The sequence below is a fragment of the Hevea brasiliensis genome, chromosome 6 (genome assembly GCF_030052815.1).
Source record: "Hevea brasiliensis isolate MT/VB/25A 57/8 chromosome 6, ASM3005281v1, whole genome shotgun sequence".
Classification (NCBI taxonomy): Eukaryota; Viridiplantae; Streptophyta; class Magnoliopsida; order Malpighiales; family Euphorbiaceae; genus Hevea; species Hevea brasiliensis.
The window spans coordinates 16,309,798-16,332,994 of NC_079498.1; the positions used below are offsets into that span (position 1 = coordinate 16,309,798).

The 23,197-nt window shown below is 31.0% G+C and overlaps 1 protein-coding gene across 6 annotated transcripts in view; it reads left to right on the plus strand.

The window, feature by feature from the left end:
• The window catches only part of LOC110631775 (histone-lysine N-methyltransferase ATX2), a 52,318-nt gene extending 48,360 nt beyond the window's left edge, over nucleotides 1-3,958 (plus strand). Inside the window, exons 25-28 of one of the 6 annotated variants that reach the window (XR_009149438.1) lie at nucleotides 3,001-3,056; nucleotides 3,228-3,394; nucleotides 3,461-3,509; nucleotides 3,633-3,958. The gene's annotated coding sequence lies outside the window, so the exon portion shown is untranslated. The other 5 variants (XR_009149440.1, XR_002490568.2, XR_009149437.1 and 2 more) reach the window with 5 other exon arrangements.
• Nucleotides 3,959-23,197: the final 19,239 nt, after the last annotated feature.

Here is a 23,197-nt window from a genome sequence, read left to right on the forward strand (position 1 = left end):
TATAAGTTGTTAGATTGCAACATTGACATAGCTAATCATTTTGATATATAAAACAACCTAATCACTTATATAAGACTGAATTAAAAATGAATTAAATTGTAATTTGACCAGTTTCTCTCTAAATTTAAAAACAACAAATTGAAAATCTAATTCACTTATTATTATTATTATTATTATTATTATTATTATTATTATTGCTCATAATAAGTTGAAATTAGAGCTTTTCAATGTATTTCTTAGAAACCTCTTAAATTTAGAATTTTGAAAATTTTGGAGAAACAATTGAACTTGGTACTTTTTTCCCAAAAGAAAAAGGTAGCTATTTGACACATTAATTTTATGGTTCTTTTCTCATCTGGTCGTTGGAACATTTGAAGATAGTGGATTATTGATTGCCTCCAAATTGAAATATTTGTGTTTGGCTTGTGTCTCTACCCCCCCTCAAATGGATGTTTGTTTTGCAAATGTCTCCTAAGTGTGTTGTATCAATATTCTACTTAAAATTTGAAGAGGTTCATTATATTTCAATTTAACTTCATTATTTTATTGAAATTTAATGAAATGAACCATGAGCATGTCTTATTTAAGTTATCGAGACGATAAAGGCAGTTAATCCAAGTGGGGTTGTGCAATGGTCAGTTCGATTCCAAGTCGAATTGAAGAAACCAAATTTCTTTATTTTTATGAACCAAACTGAGCCATAATATTAAAGGAACCAAAATTTTGATTTGGTTCAATTTAATTGGTTTTAAGCCAATGTTAAATCTAAGTACTCATTCAAAGCAAACAATAAAAAGAAAGAAAAAAAAGGTGCATTAGAAATCATCCATAAATAATTGAAACCTTATCCATAATAGAAATCAAATCCCATAATACAATCAAAATCAAAAGACAAAGCAAATCGCAACAGAAGAAGCGAACCCCAACAAAGAAGAAACCAAATCCCAACGAAAAGCAAATCACAACAAAAAGAGAATCACAACATAGGGCAATAGATAAGACTTTAGAGGACTTGACATCTTGAGGAGGCATAGGTCTCAGAGTCGGCGTTGTGGATTGGGTGGGAGAGGAGAAACTGAAATGGGGGAGAAGAGAATAGTTGAGATGTATTAGCGCAGATATTGGATGGATAAGAAGAAATTGAAGATTAATAATAGAAGCATAAGAATAATCGATACGCAATTGAAGAGGGAGAAGAAATTGAAGAAGAAGAATGAACAAATTGAAGCAATCAAAGTGACAGAACACCGAAGAAGAAGAAGAGAGGACTGTCATTGTGTTGTCTTTGAGAGAAAAAATGAGTTAGATTAGGGTTTAACAAATGTATATATAAGTTTGGTTCCTTTTTTTGGTTTTTGAAGAAAATAATTGGACCAAATCGAAATTTGAAATTACCTAAAATCTAAAATCAAAACTAAACCGCTTCGATCAAAAAACTGAATCGTCTGAGCCAAATTGGTTTGGTTTAAACCGTTGAATTGGTTCGGTTTTTCGGTTTAAACTAAAGCTGCACAGCCATAGATCCAAGTTGGCACGTTGACTTTATCTTCCAAATTAATGTGCTTGCTTAATTGTGTAGGCTTCAAATAGGAAAATTGGCTATTAAGTAATTTATTGAGATTGTCGGAGCTGAGAGGCTTAAAATTAGGGTCAAAGGAGGCTTGCATAGATGGTGCCACATGGCGTGCATAGAGCGCCACATGGCTTTTTTTGGCAAGCCACTTTTTTTTTTTTTCTTCTTTTTCAATTCTGTTTGAACCATAGTTACCTGGAACGCGAAACATCTTGGATCGTGATATGAGTACGCGATTCGCTATTTAGCTAAATATAGGGTACGCAGGGGGTATATTTAATTGGTACGTTAATTCAGCACCCAATATGTGAATTATATCAATTCAATTCGTGATACATAAACTACAATTAATTAGTATAATTTCTATTCTAAAAACTACCAATAAAATAATTTCTTTTTTTTTTTCATAATTTTTAAATTTTTTATGATGTATATATTTTACAAGATTAATATTAATAAAAGAAATTTTCAAAAATCTAATTTTTTTTATAATATTCTATTATATTTTTTTTTATCAATTATATTTTGAAAATTAATAGCATTTTAAATAGAATGAGCTTTTAATTGACAATTAATGGGCCTTATAATTTAGGGTCTAGTGGTATGTATAACACGTTATAATTATTTAATGGGTCTTATTAGACTTAACAGTATGTGAAACCAACAACTCATATTTACTATCACCTAAGCAAACAAAGATTAAAACGGTAATGCAGAGAGAGAATAAGATATATGAGGTTTTTTCTAGAAAGTTTTTCCTTCCTCTTCTTAAAGCTTCGCGGTTGTTGCTGCTTATTGTTTTTTGTTCTTATTTCTTCTCTTCCTCTTTTTTTTATTTATTTATTTTTTATACACTAACATCCTAGGTACCCTTATTTTATTAAAAAGAAAGAGAAAAAAAAATAAGAAGAAATGAATAGGACATTCTTCTTCTTCCCTTTGATTTTCGTTGCGCATAGTGAAATGGAATCACTTGATTTAGAGACCCAGAATGCGTTCTCAAGCGATTTGGGACACAAATGTCTCGCGTTTTGGAACACAAGATCTGGGTTGCAGAACCCAGGGGGTTAGGAGAATCTATCAATCAAACTTTGAACCAAAGTGGAACTACCGGTTAGGGCCGGTTTCCATTCAGGTTCAAGAGGGGGGACTATAACTAGGCCTTACTAGCTGCTCCTGGTCTGAGCTGGTTCCTGGACCTTTGACTTGGTCCGGTCCCGGGTTTGACTAGGGTCAATTCCATTTTAGTTCACAGTCTAGCTAAGTTACTTCCTTTTGATTTAAGAATCCGAACAAAACATTCATTCCCTTATTGCAATTTTGATCTAACTTCATTTTGCTTTGCTGGTATTGTGAGATTAATAAATCCAACTGATATCTTATGGTGCTGAAATTCGATTTTCTGGATGTGTGTATATATTATGCAGATAAATGAAACGTTATACAACTTGGCAAATTCATTGAACTCGTCACATATTGGCAGGTTGGTGATTTCAAATTAACAATCATTTCAAGTACTTTTATTCTTTTGCTTTTTTTTTTTTCTTAAAAAAAAGTTTACATTCATTTCAAGTGCTTTTATTCTTTTGCTTTTTTTTTTCTTAAAAAAAAGTTTACTTCCTGTGCTTAATGTCGATTATGGTTGCATTTGCAGATTGTTTTTCTACTCAAACAACAAATTGTTTACTTGATCTCAATGCCAGATTGGCCAGTTCTTTTATCCTATAGAGGTGGAGAAACTATGAGCAAGGTCTCATCTAATTACCAATTCTGATTTAGTTAGTAGTTAGTGCAGATGCTACTTCATAAATGCAAGTGCAGGTGAGTTTATATACCTTAAACTCACCGAAAACGATATTTAAAACTCAAGTTTATTTGTTTGTGCAGTAAGTACGGATGATCTGCATTCTGAAAGAAATTGGAAAACTTCAGAAATGTAATTGAGCCTAATTAATTACTCAGAATCACTACTTCTTGCTCACACGTTTTTGATACATCTGAGTGTTAGAACTGTTTAAATTATTTTTGAATAAACAAATATTACTTATTTTGGTTACAGGTGAAATTGCAGAACTTCTTGTTCAAAGGCATTTTTGGGTCATTTTGCTAAGTTAACAGGGATGAGAATATGATGAATATTAGCTTCATTCAACTTTAGCTGGATAAAATTATTTGATGATAGACAGTAAATATATGGATAATTTCATAACTACAAACTGACTACAGAAATAAATTTATTATTATTATTATTATTATTATTATTATTATTATTATATGGCATGTAATATATTTATGTTGCAAGAATTGGAGTGTCTGTAAATGATATGGACATGTGTGTTCCCTTTTGATTCTATTATTCAAAGAAAAGATTTCTATGTTTTTTCAGTTTTCTTTTTTAATTGTTAAAAAAAAATTGTTTCTTTTTATTTGTGATTTTGTTTGACAATATTAAAATTACTAATTTGAGATAGAAGGAATCAAATTTTATTTTAAGATAAATTTTAGTTTTTTGTTTTAGTTTAAGCTTTAATGCCAAATTTATTTTTTATTTATTTTTTATTTTATTTAAGTTTTTCTCCTACTTGGATAATAAACAAACAAGTTCTTCGTAATGGTCTTTATAAAGACTGCTCTTCAATCACATATGGTGGTCCTCTGCGGGTCATCTCATGATTGATGTTAGGATTTACGTATGATCAAGTCTTTTAAATACTGAACAAGCAATTTTTTATTTATTTTTTAAAATACTTTCTTAATAGTTAAAAACTGAAAACACAATTATTATTATTATTATTATTATTATTATTATTATTATTATTATTATACAGTAAAATGATAATTCTAGGGTGTAGTGTAGGGAAAAAAAATGTGCTTGAAAACTAAAATTTCTTGAAAAATTTTGTTTCATAACAATTAGTAGAAGATAATATGTGAAATGGAATAATTATGGAGTGTTATTTAAAAGTTTATGTGATTATGGAATAATATTTTCTAATAAATTTAATTATTTTTTATTACATGGATAAATTCAAACGTTTGCTTTTGTTGTTAATTTTATTGAAATTTTTAATTTTAGACAATTAAATTAAATTTTTCAAAATTTAAAGAATTTCATTCACATGCAAATTAGAATTTGATAAATTATAAAAATTTGATAAATTATAATTTGATTTATGAGATTTGGTGAAACTTTATAATTTAGTCTCTATATTTTAAAATTAAGTAATTTAATCATTGACATTTGGCAAAACATATAACTTAATATCTTTATTTATACTTTTAGTTAAATAGTTTAATAATACATTATTCTTCCTATCATAGAATTTTTTATAATTATTTTGAAATTTTTCTTAAGGTTTTTCAATATATATATTTTTTAGATTTTAATTAATAAATCAAATAAAAATAATTTTTTACACTGGAAAAATAAAGATTCAATTAGGTTGGATTTATGAGATATCTCTCTGTGGCTTAGGTTTTCATGTTTTCAGCAATTATGGGTTTGTCTGGAGATGACTTGCTGGACGGGGTAAGTCTCAACTTGATCATGGTCAGTGACGACTAGATTGGGCTGGGAAACTCATAACTTTTGTTTCTCTCTCTTAGAAAATATATAGATTTAAGAGAATTTTGATCATTTTTTTTATAATTAATAATCAATTGGACAGAATGATTAAATTATAGGTTTTAACATATTTCAGGGATTAAATTACTAATTAGTTTTGAAAATATAAAGATTAAACTATAGATTTTATCAAATTTTATGGACTAAATTATAATTTACCTATTAGAATTTAGGGATAAAATTTGAGTGTTGAATAAAATTTTTTTAATTTTGAAAGGTTTGATTTAATTGCCCAAACTTAAAAAATTTAAATAAAATGAACAATAATAGAGAATGTTTGAATTTTTTTAGCTAATTGACTTTAGTGATGAGGTGAATTAAATTTATTAAAAAAATATTATATGATTGGTCCACTGACTATTCATGCGAAAAAAATCAAAATTTTCAAATTTGATTATGAGTTTTGGATAAAACTTTTTTAATTTTAAAAAATACAATTAAATTATTAAAAATTAAAAAAATAAAATTACAAGAATTTATTTTACTAATTGACTTTTTTTAAAGATAGAATGCTAAATGCCTTTGGGAAGTGTCAATATTATCATTTCCATATTTAATGTGATATTATTTTATTAGTTAATAGTATACACACACAATACAACACCACATCTAAAAATGTAAATTGATTTTTTTTTTTTTTACTCTTCTGTTATATTACATTTTATTAATTATTTTCTTTTGCTAACACTAAAAAAATTAATTAATATTAGAAACAAACTTGAGGAATTCTATTTAGAATAGGATAAAGGAATAATAATATTTGATTATAAGGATAAGTGGAACGTAAGCTCAACTTGTGCAAATCCTTTCATAATAAGGACAAGTATTTCAAGTAGGACTTCACGCAGAGTCAAGAGTTGGCTGGGAAAAAAATTGTACTGAAAGAAAAACAATTTTCTTTGGAGAAAGCTTCACGTGGCCAAGATAAAGTCGAAGAAAAATAGTAACGCAGTGCATAGTTTTTCTTCGGCCAGGAAGAAAATATTTAAAGAATAAATATTATTTTCTTCATTCTACAGTCCTTTGAGCCAAAATTTCTAGCAAGATTCCCTTTAGTTTGGCAAAATATTCCATTGACCAAGGAGTTATAGCAAAAGTTAGTTAGTCTTGGTGCGGATATGCATAGATAGAGTCTTTGTATCATCGAAGAAAAATTAATTTTACATCAGGACTCCCAACCCAACCAAATATTTATACATATTTATTGTTAGAATAAATTTTAAATGCAAATAGATTTTCCGAGGATTGCTAATTAATTGTTTCGTTTTGACCGCTTAACAATTCTTCACTAACCTTCTTTTCAAATTATGTTTTGAATTTAGCCCATTTACCTTAATAATATGCCTCACTAAGTCATCCCTTTGATATTTAGTCTAAAAGTAGATTAATCAAATTATTGATCATCTCGTTCATTTTGTACCGTTATTATGGAGTCTTTTGGTCGTCTGCATAATGTGCGCTACAATTTTCTGTAACACAAAAAATCCAATAATTTATTTATCTATACAAAATAAATAATTTAAAGCAATTATAATTACAAAAAATTAAATAAAAGTAATCAAATATTTTCGTACAAGAATTATTAGATAATTAAATAATTTTTTTTATGAATTTTTAAATAATTATAAAAAATAAAAAATGCCAAAAAAATTAATTTTAAGTCACAAATATTAAATTTTTTGTTTTTTTTGGGATCTCTTAGAAATTTTTTCCATTAAAAAATACACTCTGAAGGTCCCGTTTCAAAGGTTAAAGTAATCTGCCAAGGTACAACCAAATGAAGTGTTGTTTTGGGGCAAAACAACATATCGTTTTATAAAAACGACCTACCGTTTGGCCTAAAGCGCGCGTGCCCAGCTCCTCACGCTGGGACCAGTCTAGGCCCAACAGCTTGCTCCAGGAGGCCACATGCCTCGCATTTGGGCGTTTGACGCGCTGACATTGGCTTGTGGGAGGCCTGTGCCTCTTTCCAAGCATCTTTACATTCGAAATTTGGTTTGGTGGCTAGTTTGTGGGCATTATAAGTTTAATTGGATTGTCAAGTTTAATTTTCAAGACACTTATTGTCGTTTGAGATACACACTCACTAACACTGCTACTCATAAAATTTTGGATAGGTCATCTTCAACCTCTAGATTAGGGTTTCTAATACACCACTGGAATGCTGTGAATCTCTACTTTCTAATGGTAGTATGCTACTAAACACAAATCACATAGAGAGGTTTACATGCCCAAAGTAGAGCTTATGACCACATTTTAAAAAATTCTAGAAATTGAACAAAATATTTTTAGAATATGTATCATTTAACACTCTTAAACATGTTATATACATGTCAGATACAAGAAAACAAAAAATAGGAATCTGATACCAATGAAGAAAATACAAACATATAGATTATAATCTAGGTTTATTCATTCAAACCTAATAGGATAAATTTCAACAACTGTCCTTGAACTTATATAGTTGTAACACTACAATTCTTTAACTTTAAAATGTAACATAAAATCCTCTAAACTTTCAAATTTTGCACAATAAAATTTCTCTGACTTTCAATTACTGATTTTTCAATTAGAAACTGATGTGAATAGCTTCCGCATGACACTTAGTCAATATTTCTCTCTCCTCTCTAATGTAAAGTGTAAAATTATTTTCTTTACGCATGAAAAATTATTCTGTCTATAGAGAGAAAAATGATTCAATTTACACATGGCTTGAGAGAGAAAAGAGAAATATTGACTAAGCTCCATGCTGAAACTGTTCAGGTCAGTATCTAACTAAAAAATTGATAATTGGAGGTTAGAGAGATTTTACTATGCAAAATTTGAAAGTTGAAGGGGTTTTATGTCACAGTTTTAAGTTGAGGGACTGTAATGTTACAACTAGATAAGTTCAAGGATAGTTATCAAAAATTATCCAAACCTAATATCTCTAACATATTTGTTTCACTAGTTTAGAGATAGTCACATATGTTTAACTTGAATTAAAACTATAAGTCACAATCTAAATGTGTAACTTGTCTACAGAATATATATTGCTCAACAAAATTAATTAACGAGAGTCTTTTAAAGAGCCAAAATAAAGTCAATATACAATTACTTGCACACACGTTTCTCTTAGTCTCATTCTAGCACTTTCTAAATTTTTTGTGTAAATTTTTTTTCTTCTTTTTATATATATAATTCTAAGTTATATCTTTATCCTCAGATTAAAGACATGTATATGTGCCTTGGCTTGATATGGCCACCTTTGACCAATGGTTGTCCTTTTGCATGGCTCAACGTAACTGCAATGCAATTACTCTTCTTTTTAATTTTCATTTTATATTGTACAAATATAAAAGAGATGGGTTTGGGTTGACCCACATGGGCGGCCCAAACTCAAAGTCCTTTAGATGGAGAGAGCAATTGGGTCAGAGGGGCTTTGATTTTCTTTTTAAATAGTTGCATGGAGTGTGTGAAAGGGTGTTTGGTGGTTGGGAGATCGGTGGCAGGGGGGTAGATGGCAATTGAGGAGCAACCCAAACCAATATTACAAATGTCAGTTTGGACTTCTGATGTGCAGCTTTTCAAGGTACTGGCAATTTGATTATCAACATTTCTAAAAAGCAAGAATCTCACACAGCCACGGTTCTCTTTTATTGAATTCAAATAGGTTTATCCACAATTAATATGGATCAAAGGGTTTCTAATAATATGAAATACCTTCAATTAATTTTAGAGGCAAAGTGAGAGGTTTCCGCTCCATTGCACTGTCTTTCCTTTTTCTACACTTTCCCTCCATTTTTTTTTATTATTATTACTTTTTTGTTTTTAGAGCAAATGACATCATTATTATGTTTTATCTTTTAAATGAATTCTTGTAAATAAAAAGTTGAAGATCAACATTCTTCGACATGCCTTTTTTCCTTGCACATATTGAAGAGTAACACATCATCCATTTTCTCCTAATATATCCAAAGTCTACTTTCTCCATTCTTCATCAGTGGCGGCTTGAATCTACTAGAGTGGCCAAGGGAATAACATGTTTTCATATTTCAATTATATATAAAAATTTAGGTATAACATTGACTAATTTATTTATTAAAATGATATAATTGCACTTAATTTTAATATTTTTTTTAGGACTAATGTCAAATTGATAAAATAATTTTTTAAAAGTATATAATATATCTGATTTAATAAATAATAATACATTGATAAGATAATCAATACTTATATAGTACTTATAAGTATGTAGTATAGATGATTTAAACTATAATGAAACATTGATAAAGGAATTAAGTCTCATATAGCATTTTATAAATATATAATATATCATGTATTGAAGCCTAATGACACATTGGTAAGATAATTAAAACTTATATAGTACATACAATTGTAAAGTATAGTCGATTTAAACTATAATGATGCATAAAATATTAAAATCTAATAACACATTGATAAGACAATTAAGGCCTACATAGCACTTTATTAAGTGTTATATAGTATTTTAAAAGTATACAAAAAATCTGATTTAAAAAATAATGAGTATATATAGTAATCTAAAAGTATATATTTAATACCTAATAACACGTTACTAGGATTAATGAGGTTTACATTGTGAATATGTATAAAATGTATAATATATAATATTTAAAATATAATGGCATACATATAAGATAAATAATATTTATATAATAATCTATGAGTATATATTTAACACCTATTGACACATTGCTAAGATTAATAATGTTTAGTTTATGAATATGTAATAAGTATATATAATATAGTGTTTAAAACCTAATGATACATATATTATACATACGATAAGTAATGCTTATATAATAATTTATGAGTATATATTTAACACCTAATGACACTTTACTAAGATTAAGAAGGCTTACTTTGTGAGTATGTATAAGTATATAATATATCCAATTTAAAACATAATGATTCATATATAAGATAAATAATGCTTATATAGTAATATGTGCATATGTATTTTAATCTTAAGGCTTATATAATACTTCATGAATATGTAATTATGGGACCCTCGAACCTAGTTTAGCACTATCTTCCCATAACACTACTACGATACTTGGATATCAATATCACAAAGGTAGAGGAAAGGAGTCAGCACTAAGATAATAATCGGGATAAATTTATAAGAAGGAATGCTGATGGCAACTTACTCCTCGCAAAGGTCCACTACCCTTCTTTTATATGAGCTAATGGCCTAGGTTTGGGATAACGGGTAGGAGAGAGGGAAGATGTTAGGCACTCTCTTTGCCTAGACTTATTTTAGAACAAGAGCCAGCCTCTATTATTGATTTCTAAAATCTGTCTTATTGTCTTTTTTATTAGATTCCATAATCTACATTTATGCAAATTAAGGTTACACACATTTAAATTCAACTATAAAAAATAAAATAAAACAAAATAGAAAAAGGCAAACGTTTAAATAAAGAAAACAGAAAAAAAAATAAATAAATAACTAACTAAATAAATAAATAATAAGCAGCAAATGAAAAAAAAAATAAGTCAACTATTTAACTAAAACAAGTCAAAATTGAAATTATAAATTAATTTTAATTAATTTAAATATCATAATCTAATCAAATTAATTAATCCTAGTACGTCTAACATTCCTAAAAAAATCCTAATTAATAAAAAAAGTTGGTTTTAATTTTAAAAAATATAGTCAAATTTTAATTAAACTAGTTAAGTTTTTGAAAAATTTCATATCTATATAAAAATTTTATAAAATCCATAAAAAATACAAAACTTATCAAAAAAACATCTAGAAAAATTACTTGAAGTCCTAAACATACAAACTTTAACATGGAAAAACAAAAATACTCAAAATTTGCTTCCAAAATAAAAATGTAAAAGTGAAAATACTAACTTATATTCAGAAATCCTAAAACTGGGCAGCAATTTTTTAAAATCAAGGAAAAATACTAAAAGATCATGAAAAATCATAAAAATTTACTAGAATCTACCTCTTAACATATCAAACTAAAACATGGCAAAAGAAAATAATTATTTTATCACAAATCAAATAAAGAAAATTAATTGAATTGACCAGCACTAAAATCTAGATAGCATTGCACAATAACATTGCAAAAATTGCTCACATCAATCTAGCAAGGATTTTGCAAATCTAAAAATATGAGAATAAACTAGATTTCTTGATTGATCACCAGAAAAAAAGAATGACTAAAAATAAGCAAAATTTGACCCCTGAACAAATTTTACAAATTCAGGTATCATAAAAATTATCCATAATCATGTCATAAATTCAAAAATTAATATCTAAGCTTACAAAATAACTTTTTAAGTCATTCAAAAGGCTGTTTCATATGGAAAGAACCCATTGAATCTTCTAAATTATTTTCAAGTCCTAAATCTAACAACTATATGATGAAAATGCATGAATAATAAAAGTGATGAAAATAACAATATTGGAGTTGTGGGTGCCCAATTAGAGATGTACCTTTCTTCAAACGATTTCAATGGAATTATAAGGCTTCTTTAGCACCTTGGAGAGCTTAGGAATGATTTGGAACAAATAAAATAAAAGAATTTTGATGCATTGATTAATTAAACTAACTAACTAGGTGATTAGTGTGCGAATGTAGAAAAAAAATTAGTTAGAAAATTGGAAAAGAAAGAAAACTTCTACAGAGAAGCTTTCCTACACACCAACAAATATATAAAAAAGCCTAAATTTTCCTTAATTTCAGCCACCCTAATCGTCTCTGCCCTCCCCAAAAACCCTAACTATAACGATATATTTATAATAGTAGAGTGATAGGATAAACATGATCAAATTAAGTTTTCAAAAATTTTTAAAAAATAAGATAATTAAAATAAAAAAATCTAAACCTAATCTAATCTTCACAGGATGATGTTATAATGTCCAAACCTTTTATTTATTTATTAATTAATCAAATAGTCTTTTAAATAAAGCCTAAAATAAAAATCAAAACCACATCCATTAATAGTTGAAATTAATAGTTAAATAGGATTCATTATTTAATTTGACTCAATTCAATATTTTTTTAGGTTTATTTAAAACCTTGAAAAATATTAAATTATGCCCAATTAAATAATACAGGCTTATGACTCTTAACCTTTTATTTTCAAAATAATGCAATTAATTACTTAAAAAACCCAAAATTATTTTATTTTATTAATATCTAGTCATTCTATAGTCTCCCAAATACTTCGGGGCCCTTATCATCCAATAGTATTTTTATCATAAGGCTTCTTATTACCTCTACAACATGCTCTACAACATGCTTAAAACCGAGGATAAAAAGTTGGTGTCTATAGTAATAAATAAAAAGATGCTCAATTAAAAATAAAAAAGAATGAAAAATTTAATTAAATTCTATAACATATAGTTAAAATTACAAAAACTCTCTCAACTTACAAGGGAGCGGTTGCTTCTTGTTGGTGACAACCCCTACCTCCCTCCGTTAAATCTTTACTTGTTCTTTTATTTTCTTCCTTTTTTTTCTTTTTTTTTTTTCATTGTTTTCTTTCAATAACTCTTAGATTTGTTTCCTTCTAGATAGATATTAAAAATTTGCTCTCAAATCTATTCTCCTTGATAGATCTTCAATTTACTTGTCCAAATTTTTATGGTTGTTCCTTTTACTGTGAGGGTTTAGTTTTTAGTTATTATAAATAAAAGTATAATCAATGGTTTTATTTGGTTGGATAATTTAGATCTTGATTTGTATATTTGAATCTTCTACCAATGGAGCCTAGTAATATGGTTTGTTCCTCCATTGATGCATAGTAGAATGAACTCATCTGTATATGTCATATGCATCAAGTTCATGAAAAACAATCTAGGTATGAAAGATCCAAAGAGGTTATTTTGTCATCCAAATCAAACAAAATATCAGTGGGTACTTGGAAGATTTATATCTTTTGTCAAGATTATCTTTAAGAAGAAAGATCCAATATCATTATATTAAAAGATTAGTGAATTTTATTGTCTATGATAATAAGTTTTATGTCTGATCTATAAGAGTGACATCTTGCCCTCCTATAATTATTTGTAATGCTTAAGTTTTGATATTATCAATGAATTTACGTTTTCATAAAAAAAAAAGTTAAAATTACATTAAAAATTACACAAAAAATTATATTAAAAATTAAAAATAAAATAATTAAAATTTAATTAAATACTATAACATATAGTTAAAATTACTTTAAAAAATTATAAATAAAAATGTACATTAAAAAGTTAAAAATAAAAGAATTAAATAAATGTTGTAGTTGATAAAATAAAAGAAGTTAAAAAGTCAAGTAGAAAAATAAATAAGAGTGGAAGTCTCTACAAGTCTTGAATGGAGAGAATGTAGATTTTCAATTGAGAGAGTGAGAGAGAAAAAGAAGGCAGAGGGATAAAGGGAGAGAAAAATTCTACATTTTTTTTTTGGACGAACTACATATTCTTGACTTTTGAGAGTTCATTCACCATTAGATTGAGCTCAAATTTGATTTGCAAGTTTCTAACATTTGGTTCTTCAGTTTGAATGGTGGAGATCGGATATGAAGACTTTTAGCTTGGTGTTTTCGTCCCCAAATTATACTTTCCATTTTAGTGAAATTTTGCACTTGTTCTCTACATCTGTTGAGATTAATCTCTTTGTTGTTGATATTAATTTATGTATCTATTGTGAGACCTTGGATAAGATATTATGATTACCCATTCTTGCTCCTTCCCTCCTCATCGGAGATAACAATTACCACAGAGAGCGAAGAAGACGATTTTATCCACAAATACATTCCAACATATCAAAGATTGGTAATTTTTTTTAATCTAATTTCTCTTTTCAAAAACTTTATTTTTTGAATTTATTTGTTTGATTAAAAAAACCCTTTTTTTTTTTTCTCTTAATCAATATGTATGCTATTTACATGTATAGATTACTTTTATTGATATTTTTTTTTTACTTTTTTAACAACATATATCAAAGATTGATAATCTTTTTTTTTTTTTTTTTTCATTTTTCTTATTTGGGCTTTAAGTTGTTTTCTCTATCAAAAATTGATAATCTATTTTCATGTTTTTTTTATAGATGTATTTTTCTCCATAAAAATACTATTTGTGCAAACAATTTGTTTCCTATATTAAAGATTGGTACTCTGATTACATGTAAAGCTCTAATTTCTTTCCTCTAAACAAACAGAAAATGCACGCGATAACAAGAGGACAACAACTGGATATTAATAGAGAAATGAAGCATCTAATAAGGAGAATGATAAAGGAATGTGGGAAGAAGATGCTAAGGCCCTTATGTTCCAAGATTATCCATTTTTTAATTAATTTTAGTGCTATTTTTTAAATATTTTTTAAGTTTCTCTAATTGCCTTTGACTATAAGATCCAGGGTAAACATTGATAAAAGTCTAAAAAACCATGTACCTTGGGCACACCAGTATGAGTTTTTAATATCTACATTGAAGCTAAAATAGATAAAACTTACAGGAGTAGCAATAATGCATTTTATATGCACACGTTTCAAAGCTTGAATGGATGCATAAGGCATGCTCCTATAATTTTTAAAGGTCCTATATTTTTTGTAATAAAGATTGAAGTTCTAGAAACTTTTGTTTTGTCTTTTTTCTACTTTTTTTTTGTATTAATGACTGAAATTTCAGAAATTTTCTTTTATATTAGGAGAAATATGATTTTGACTTTGTATATGCAAAGTGTGAGCTCTTTTAGAAGATGCATATGAGCTTCTCATATTAAATTTTGGATATTGTTTAATTGATTATGGATATTTGCATCATATATATATAATTGAGTATTAAATTGTAGGAATGCCTCATTTGTGGAGCTGATTTTAAGTTTAAAGTATTCTTGTGATGTTATCATTTTTACCTATCAATTAATGAAATTTCATTTTTCTTTGAATATTGACCTTTTCCAAACTTATCTTCATTTGTTAGGATTAAATTCAATGTTTAATGAATTCAATATATTGGAAGGGGGAAACTAGAAAGGAAGAAATAAGAAAATTCGTCAAAGTAAAAATATCAAACCATATGCACATTAGTGTAATTAAAATTTACCACTATTCTAAAATACAATATTGAAAGATTAAAGAACATAAATCTAGCCAAAAAAAAAAAACTTACAATTTTTAATCATTACTATGTAGAGACAAACTAATTGTTAGCATAATTATAGCAATTAGCATAATTATAGGAGATTTGTGTAGCATAATTACAACAATTAGTATGATTATAGGAGATTTATAGTAAAATTATAGCAATTATTATTCTTGTCTAAATTAGCTCATATATTCTCATGTATAAATAGATGTAATATCTCTGTAAATAATACACAGACAAATACACAATCATTTCCTTCATTACTTGTATTCTTTCTTCTAACATGGTATCAGAGCCGTAAAGCTTTTATTTCTAGTTTCTAAGGTCTCTCTTCTCTCTCTACAACCTGTTCTGGTTCATTCTTTCATTCCCATTAATTATACCATTTTTTTTCTCCTCATCTTGTTATCAATGGAGAAATCTGATATTTCAAAACCTATTGCAACTGCTCTTGCAACTACTCGATCCTTACATTAGAAATCTGGCAATCAACTCTATAAGAATTGTAATCAAATTGGTCATGCTTTTGCATATTGTCCTACTATAGAATGTAGATATTGTCATAGTTATGGTCATATTCTTGCACATTGTCCCACACGCCCTCTAAGACTAAAAGGAGGGCATTCTAAATTCAAGAATGTCTCAACGCCTGGATCTTCCTCTGTCACTGCTGTTGCTGCTACTGAGGGTTCTACTGCCATCACCATGAGTGATCTTGAGGCACTATTCAAATAGGTTATCTCTTCTAATTCTCCTGCTGCCATGTCTGCCACTCCGGGTAATTCTTATTGGCTTTTTGACTCTGCATGTTGTAATCATATGACCACTAATCTTAAATTCTTGTCTTTTGCAAAACCTGTATCTTCTTTACCACCAATCCATACTGCAAATGGTACTAAAATGAACATCACACATACTAGTCATATGTCTACCTCAAATCTTCATCTCCCTGACACCTATTATATCCCTAATTTGGCACTCAATCTTATTTCTGTTGGTCAGTTGTGTGAAAAAGGACTAAATGTTATTTTTTCTCCCCATGGTGTCCAGGTACAGGATCCACAAATGAGACAGATTCTTGGGGAGGGTCGTAGAGTGGGTCGATTATTTGAGCTTGCATCTTTACATCTTCCTCAGAGATTTGTGTCTGCAGCTACAATCCCTAATTCCTCCATTCACCAATGGCATCTTCGTCTTGGTTATGCTTCTGCCAGTAAAATTCAACCTTTAATTTCTCGTGGATTATTAGGATCTACTAAGTTTGAGTCATTTAATTGTTTAAATTGTCAGCTTACAAAACAACCTGCATTATCTTTTTCTCATAATAATACTACTTTAGACACTCCTTTTGGTTTAATTCATTCTGACATTTGGGGTCTTTCTCCTATTTCTTCAATGAATGGTTTTCGTTATTTTGTGATATTTATTGATGATTATTCTCGGTTTACTTGGATATATTTTTTGAAACATCGATCTGAGTTATCACAAATTTAAATCACATTTGCAAAAATGATTAAAACTCAGTTCTATTGTGACATTAAAATTCTCCGAACAGACAATGCCATGGAATATCGGGATTCTTCTTTACTTCAGTTTCTTAGTCAATAAGGCACCATTGTTCAACGTTCTTGTCCTCACACCTCTCAACAGAATGGGCGAGCCGAACGTAAGCATCGCCATATTCTTGATTCTGTACGTACTCTTCTTCTTTCTGCCTTATGTTCAAAAAATTTTTGGTGAGAAACAGCTCTTCATGCTGTTTATATTATTAACCGTCTTCCTACCTTGGTTCTTCATAATTTATCTCCTTTTGAAAAGTTGTTTGGACAACCTCCTGACTATTCCATACTTAAACCTTTTGGATGTGTTTCTTTTGTTCTTTTACAACCTCATGAACATACCAAATTAGAACCCTGTGCTCGTCTATGTTGTTTTCTTGGTTATGGCATTGAACACAAAGGGTATTGTTGTTGGGATCCTGTTTCTAATGAGTTACGCATCTCTTGTCATGTTACCTTTTGGGACAATACTATGTTTTCTTCTCTTTCTAAATTTCATCACTCTGTCAATACTGACTCTCTATTTTTCATTGACTCCTCCAAAGAGCTGTTTCCAAGTCTTGATCCAGGTGATTGTGATGTGCTCAATATTAGCCCAACTACACCTGCCCCTGTTGAATCTGCACCAGTTATTGATCCAGTACCTGCGCCTGCATCTCATCCTAGCACTACTCTTCGTTGTTCTATCCATGTAAGAGAAACTCCTCATTATCTTTCTGATTTTCACTGTTACTCTACTATTGCAACCCTTCATGAGCCTCGTTCTTATCGTGAGGCAAGTACTGACCCTCTTTAGCAGCAAGCTATGACTGACGAAATTCAGGCTTTTGAGAAAACTCATACTTGGGATTTAGTTAATCTTCCACCAAACAAGACCCCTATTGGTTATAAATGGATTTACAAAATCAAGACCTATTCTGATGGAACTATTGAATGCTACAAAGCTCGCTTAGTAGCCAAAGGGTACACTCAAGAGTATGGTATCGACTATGAAGAAACTTTTGCTCCAGTGGCCCGATTAACATCTATTCGCAGTCTCTTAGCTATTGCTGCAGTTCGTAAATGGAAACTTTTCCAGATGGATGTCAAAAATGCTTTTCTTCATGGTGATTTAACAGAAGAGGTTTATATGCATCCTCCTCCTGGTTATCATTCTCCTTATAAGGTTTGCAAACTTCGGCGAGCCTTATATGAATTAAAATAAGCTCCCAGGGCTTGGTTTGCCAAATTTAGTTCCGCTCTTGCTCAACTTGGTTTTCTCTCTAGTCCACATGATTCTGCATTATTCACTCACCGAACTGATAGTGGTATTGTTATTCTGTTGCTTTATGTTGATGATATGATAATAACAGGAGATGATTCATCTGGTATTTCAGAGTTACAATATTATCTCAATCAGCATTTTGAAATGAAAGACCTGGGTTCTCTCAGCTATTTTTTGGGTCTTGAAGTTTCTCAAAATTCTGATGGCTATTATCTATCTCAAGCCAAGTATGCATCCGACTTACTTTCTCGAGCAGGCATCACTGATAGCAAAACAGTATCAACCCCATTGGAGCTCAATTGCAAACTTACACCTCTTGATGGCACTCCTCTTGATGATCCTACTTTATATCGACAGCTTGTCGGGAGTCTTGTTTATCTCACAGTTACTCGACCTGATATTTCATATGCTGTTTATCTGGTCAGCCAGTTTATGTCTTCTCCTCGCTCAACTCATTTCTCTGCAGTACTTCGAATCCTTCGTTATATCAAAGACACTCTTTTTCATGGTTTGCACTTTTCCGCCACCTCCTCCCTAGTATTATCTGGCTACTCTGATGCTGATTGGGCTAGTGATCTGACAGTTCATCGCTCTACAACTGGTTATTGTTTCTTCTTGGGTAATTCTCTTATCTCTTAGCGTAGCAAAAAGCAAACTGTTGTTGCACATTCTAGCACAGAATCTGAATATCGTGCTCTTGCTGATGCTACATCTGAATTACTTTGGTTACGGTGGTTATTAACTGATTTGGGTGTCACTCATTCTTCTGTCACAATGCTTCATTGCGATAATAGAAGTGTCATACAGATTTCTCATAATGATGCATTTCATGAGCGTACCAAACACATCGAAATTGATTATCATTTTGTACGTCATCATGTTGCTCATGGCACCATATGTTTGATTCCTGTCTCCTCTGTCAGCCAAACTGCTGATATTTTTACCAAAACGCATCCTCCTGCTCGCTTTCAGGACCTCTTAAGCAAACTCAAGTCGGCACATGTGCTACCACTTTGAGTTTGAGGGGGGGTGTTAGCATAATTATAGCAATTAGCATGATTATAGGAGATTTATAGCATAATTATAGCAATTATTATTCTTGTCTAAATTAGCTCATATTCTCATGTATAAATAGATGTAATATCTCTGTAAATAATACACAGACAAATACACAATCCTTTCCTTCATTACTTGTATTCTTTCTTCTAACACTAATAATGCCCCTAACAAGTATAGCAACCATCAATTGATTAACATTTGTAATCATCAATTGATTAATATTTGTTTTATATCATTCTCTTCAAGTATAACTTTAGCATTTAATGTGGATCCAATGACATTATCTAATGCAGTTTCTACATTTAAGGTCAAATTTAAAGGTCTTTCTTCATTTTTATTCATAAAATAATAATAATTGTAAGATTCAATAACTTCATCATTTGAATCATATGACTTGTATAAACTCTTGCTTATTCCAACGATATTATGTTTACATTCATTCCAAGAAGTGTAAATTTTAGGGTGAATACCCTTAAAAATAACATAATACATTTTTTTTTTCGTTTCCATTTCTATAAATGAAGGAGGTGAAGAAAATGTATAAATAATATGAAAATGATAACCAAATAAACTTGATCCTATGTTACAAATATTTAGAAAGCATAAAAACGAATTAATATTACAAATATAAGTACGCATTAAACCTAAAAATGAATCTCAAAATAAAATGAACCCTCAAACTTGACAAAAAAAAAAAGCCCTCTAACTTGACAAAAAAAAAAAAAAAAAAACTCTTTCTTATATTTTCTTATTATTATCCTGAGAAACAAGCAATCTCAACAATTTATTTCAAAATTTAACCTAACCTCAACAATCCCTCTCTCATAAAATTTTTCCTCATTATCTCTCGATCTCCCTTCTTTCAGTTCCTTCGTTTTCTTTGCTTGAATTGCCATAACCAGTTGCCAACATCTATAGGTTATTATCCTAACCAATAGCAAAAATAGAGAAGAGAAAGATGTATGAGTCGACATCAGATTTTGATGCATGGTATGTTCAAGCCCATCTCTGACTACACCCAGACAAAGCCCATTTTAATTAATTATAAAAGAATAACCTCCTTTGCATCATACATCGCTACCAATAAAGTTTCGATAAAACTGTATTAGAAAATTTGTAGAAATATGATGAATAAAACTATAAAATATGAAAGCATACAATGAAGAGAAGAGGAAGAGTCTGAACTTCACATAAAATCACAGTTTTTCAAACCTAAAATTGATAAATAAAAATTAGAAAAATTTTAATTTTCTCATCTTTTATGTTTGGTTCATGAGAAACACACAACAAAGTGCATCTTAATGGAAAAAAGAAAAAAAGGCATGCTTCCATAGCCAAGAAAGTGATATAAAGATGGAAAGGTCACTAGCCTTCTTGTTTGGCTCTCAATATCACCGATAAAAGCTTTCTCATATCCTTAAACAATGAAAAACATATGTTGATGTCTCAACATAACTCAAATAAATCATATTTTTAAACCCAAAAATGATAAATAAAAATTTGAAAAATTTTCATTTTCTCATCTTTTATGTTTGACTCATGAGAAATAAATACAAAAGTGCACTTTGTTTGAAGAAAAAAAAAAGCATGCTTCCCCCAGCTAAGAGAATTAGAGAAATGGAAATTTCAATTATTGAAATCTTTTCTCCTTTTGTTATACAAATGAAGAAGAAATATAAAGCAACACATAATATGGAGGGAGATGATAAGGAAGAAATGGAGAGAGAAGATGAAGAAGCACAAGAAAAGATGGAGAGAGATGGCAAGGTTTCTTTGATATCGTAAGGGCCAAAAATGAAGAAGATAAAGTAAAATACAAGATAGGGAGATGAGATGTATGAACCCAAGATAAAAGAGGGATGGTGATGAAAAGAAACAAGTAGAAGGAAAACACAAAGTAAGGAAGTGGTAGATGAAGTTTTTACGTTGTGGCATACATAATTATCGACACCATATTTTGGCCGATCCCCAGAATCAATAAACCTTGAAACCGATCCCCAGCACTAAATTTTCCTTTGCCAGCCAACTACATTTCCAACCTCTCTTTGCCATATTGCCGATCTCTCTTCACAGAGAATTGAATCAATGCTAAGCCCTCGTATCATCTAAAGTCTTGCCAAGTCGCTCACCGATCTCTCAAGCTAATTGTCAAATTTCCTGACCGGTCGATTACATTCCCGATCTCTCCTGTCAAACAAAATTGAATCAATACTAGATCCTTATGTCACTGGTCTTATTATCGATCTCTCATTTTAAGATTAGGAATAATTAAGATTCCAATTCGATGTAATGATGATCTTGATTTTAAGTGGGTTCACCAAATTTCCAATTTTAATCAAGTCCTGATTAACGTTGATTCCCTATCGATCTCATGCTCTTTATGTTTTCCGATCTCTCACACTTAGGTTAATAATCTCTTTCAGTTACTTCGATGTACTCAGACAATCAAGTATTAAGTAATTTAGAGATTTTCCGATCACAATCATTCATTGAACAAAAGAGGCATTCCATTTCATTTCAAAAATTGTACAAGTCATTCAGCTGGAGGATCACCCCCAGTCTGATCTATATTTTGTCCGTCTTCTCCCTCACCCTCCTCCTCACTATCCTCACCCTCGCCTCCGGGAGCCAGGTCGGCCATCCAAGAGAAGTCCTCCTCTGGGTAACGCTTCTGGAGCTCGGCTAAGAGATCCTTATGAGCATTCACGTAAGCACTGGCTATTCCTGTCACCATCTCTTCATCTTTTGCCTTAAGCTCCTCGGTAAGATGAGCGACCTGAGCAGCTTCGTTGGCCCGGAGCGCCTGGACTTCTCCAAGAGCATGATCCCTCTCAGCCAGAACATGAGTCTGTTCGGCCAGCTTATCCTCATAGTACTTCATCCTCCCCTCAATTTGAGATATGTAATCTTGAGCGGATGAGAGTTGGGATCGGAGGGATGCCACTTCTTGACTCTTCCTTTCGACTTCTTGACTCTTCTTCTCGACCTCCTTACCCAGGCGGTAAGCCTTTTCCCGAACTATGTGCTGGTTCACCAGGCACTCTACATTCAGACTCATGGAGCGGGTTAGGATGTCGTCAAGATTGTCCGGAGACAGTCTGTCCCGATCCTCCCGAAGGCAGATGGAAGACCCCAAGACTTTGGCAAAATCGGGGTTCTCCCGAACAGTCCGGTTGTTCTCTAGAGAAGTGATCAGCACTTGGGCGCCACGAGAAGAGGGCCTCGCAGGAGGTCGAGAACGACCCCCTTCTGTGCTTGGAGCAACTGGAGGAGGTGGACCTTGCTCTTCCCGTTGAGGAGGAGATCGGACAGCTTCTGTGATCGGCTGTCCCGAAGGTCGGGGCGGGCCTCCTTGCGTCTCCCCAGGTTCATGGCCGGGTGTTTGAAGTAGTGCCGAACGCTTCATCTCCTTTATTTTCCGGGAAATCTCTCTTTCTTTCTTCCGCTTCCTGGAACCTTCACCACCCGCCATACCTACACAAAAAAGAGGTCAGTGAGATCGCTAAGGTCCAAAGATCTGAGAAATAGAAAATACCGATGCCGAGATCAGAGAGCTGAAGCCCGCGACTTTCGCCCGTGATTAACTCCATCGTCCAATGATGCAGCTCGGCAGTTACCGCATCTAAACAGGAGTACTTTTGAGTAGCCGCCTGATTCTTCAATTCCATCACTATTAGGCCTTCCTCCTTGTTCAAAGTAATACGCTTCGGAATCAAGGGCCCCTGGTGCCACCAGCTACGGGGGAAGTCCTCAAAGCAGGTCGGATTTTTGCTCCTCAGAATGAAGAAGCGGTTCTTCCAATTCTTAAGGGAGGAGGGCAGATCGGTAAAGAGCCCGCAATGAGGCTTCGCCTGAAAGAACCAGTGCTCGTCGTCCTTTCGGCGAGTTAGCCTGTGCAGTTCGGCGAACACCTTAGCCGTAGGTCTGATTCCCTTAGCTCGGCACAGGCCTCGGAAGGCTACCAAGATCCGCCATGAGTTAGGATGAATTTGGGCA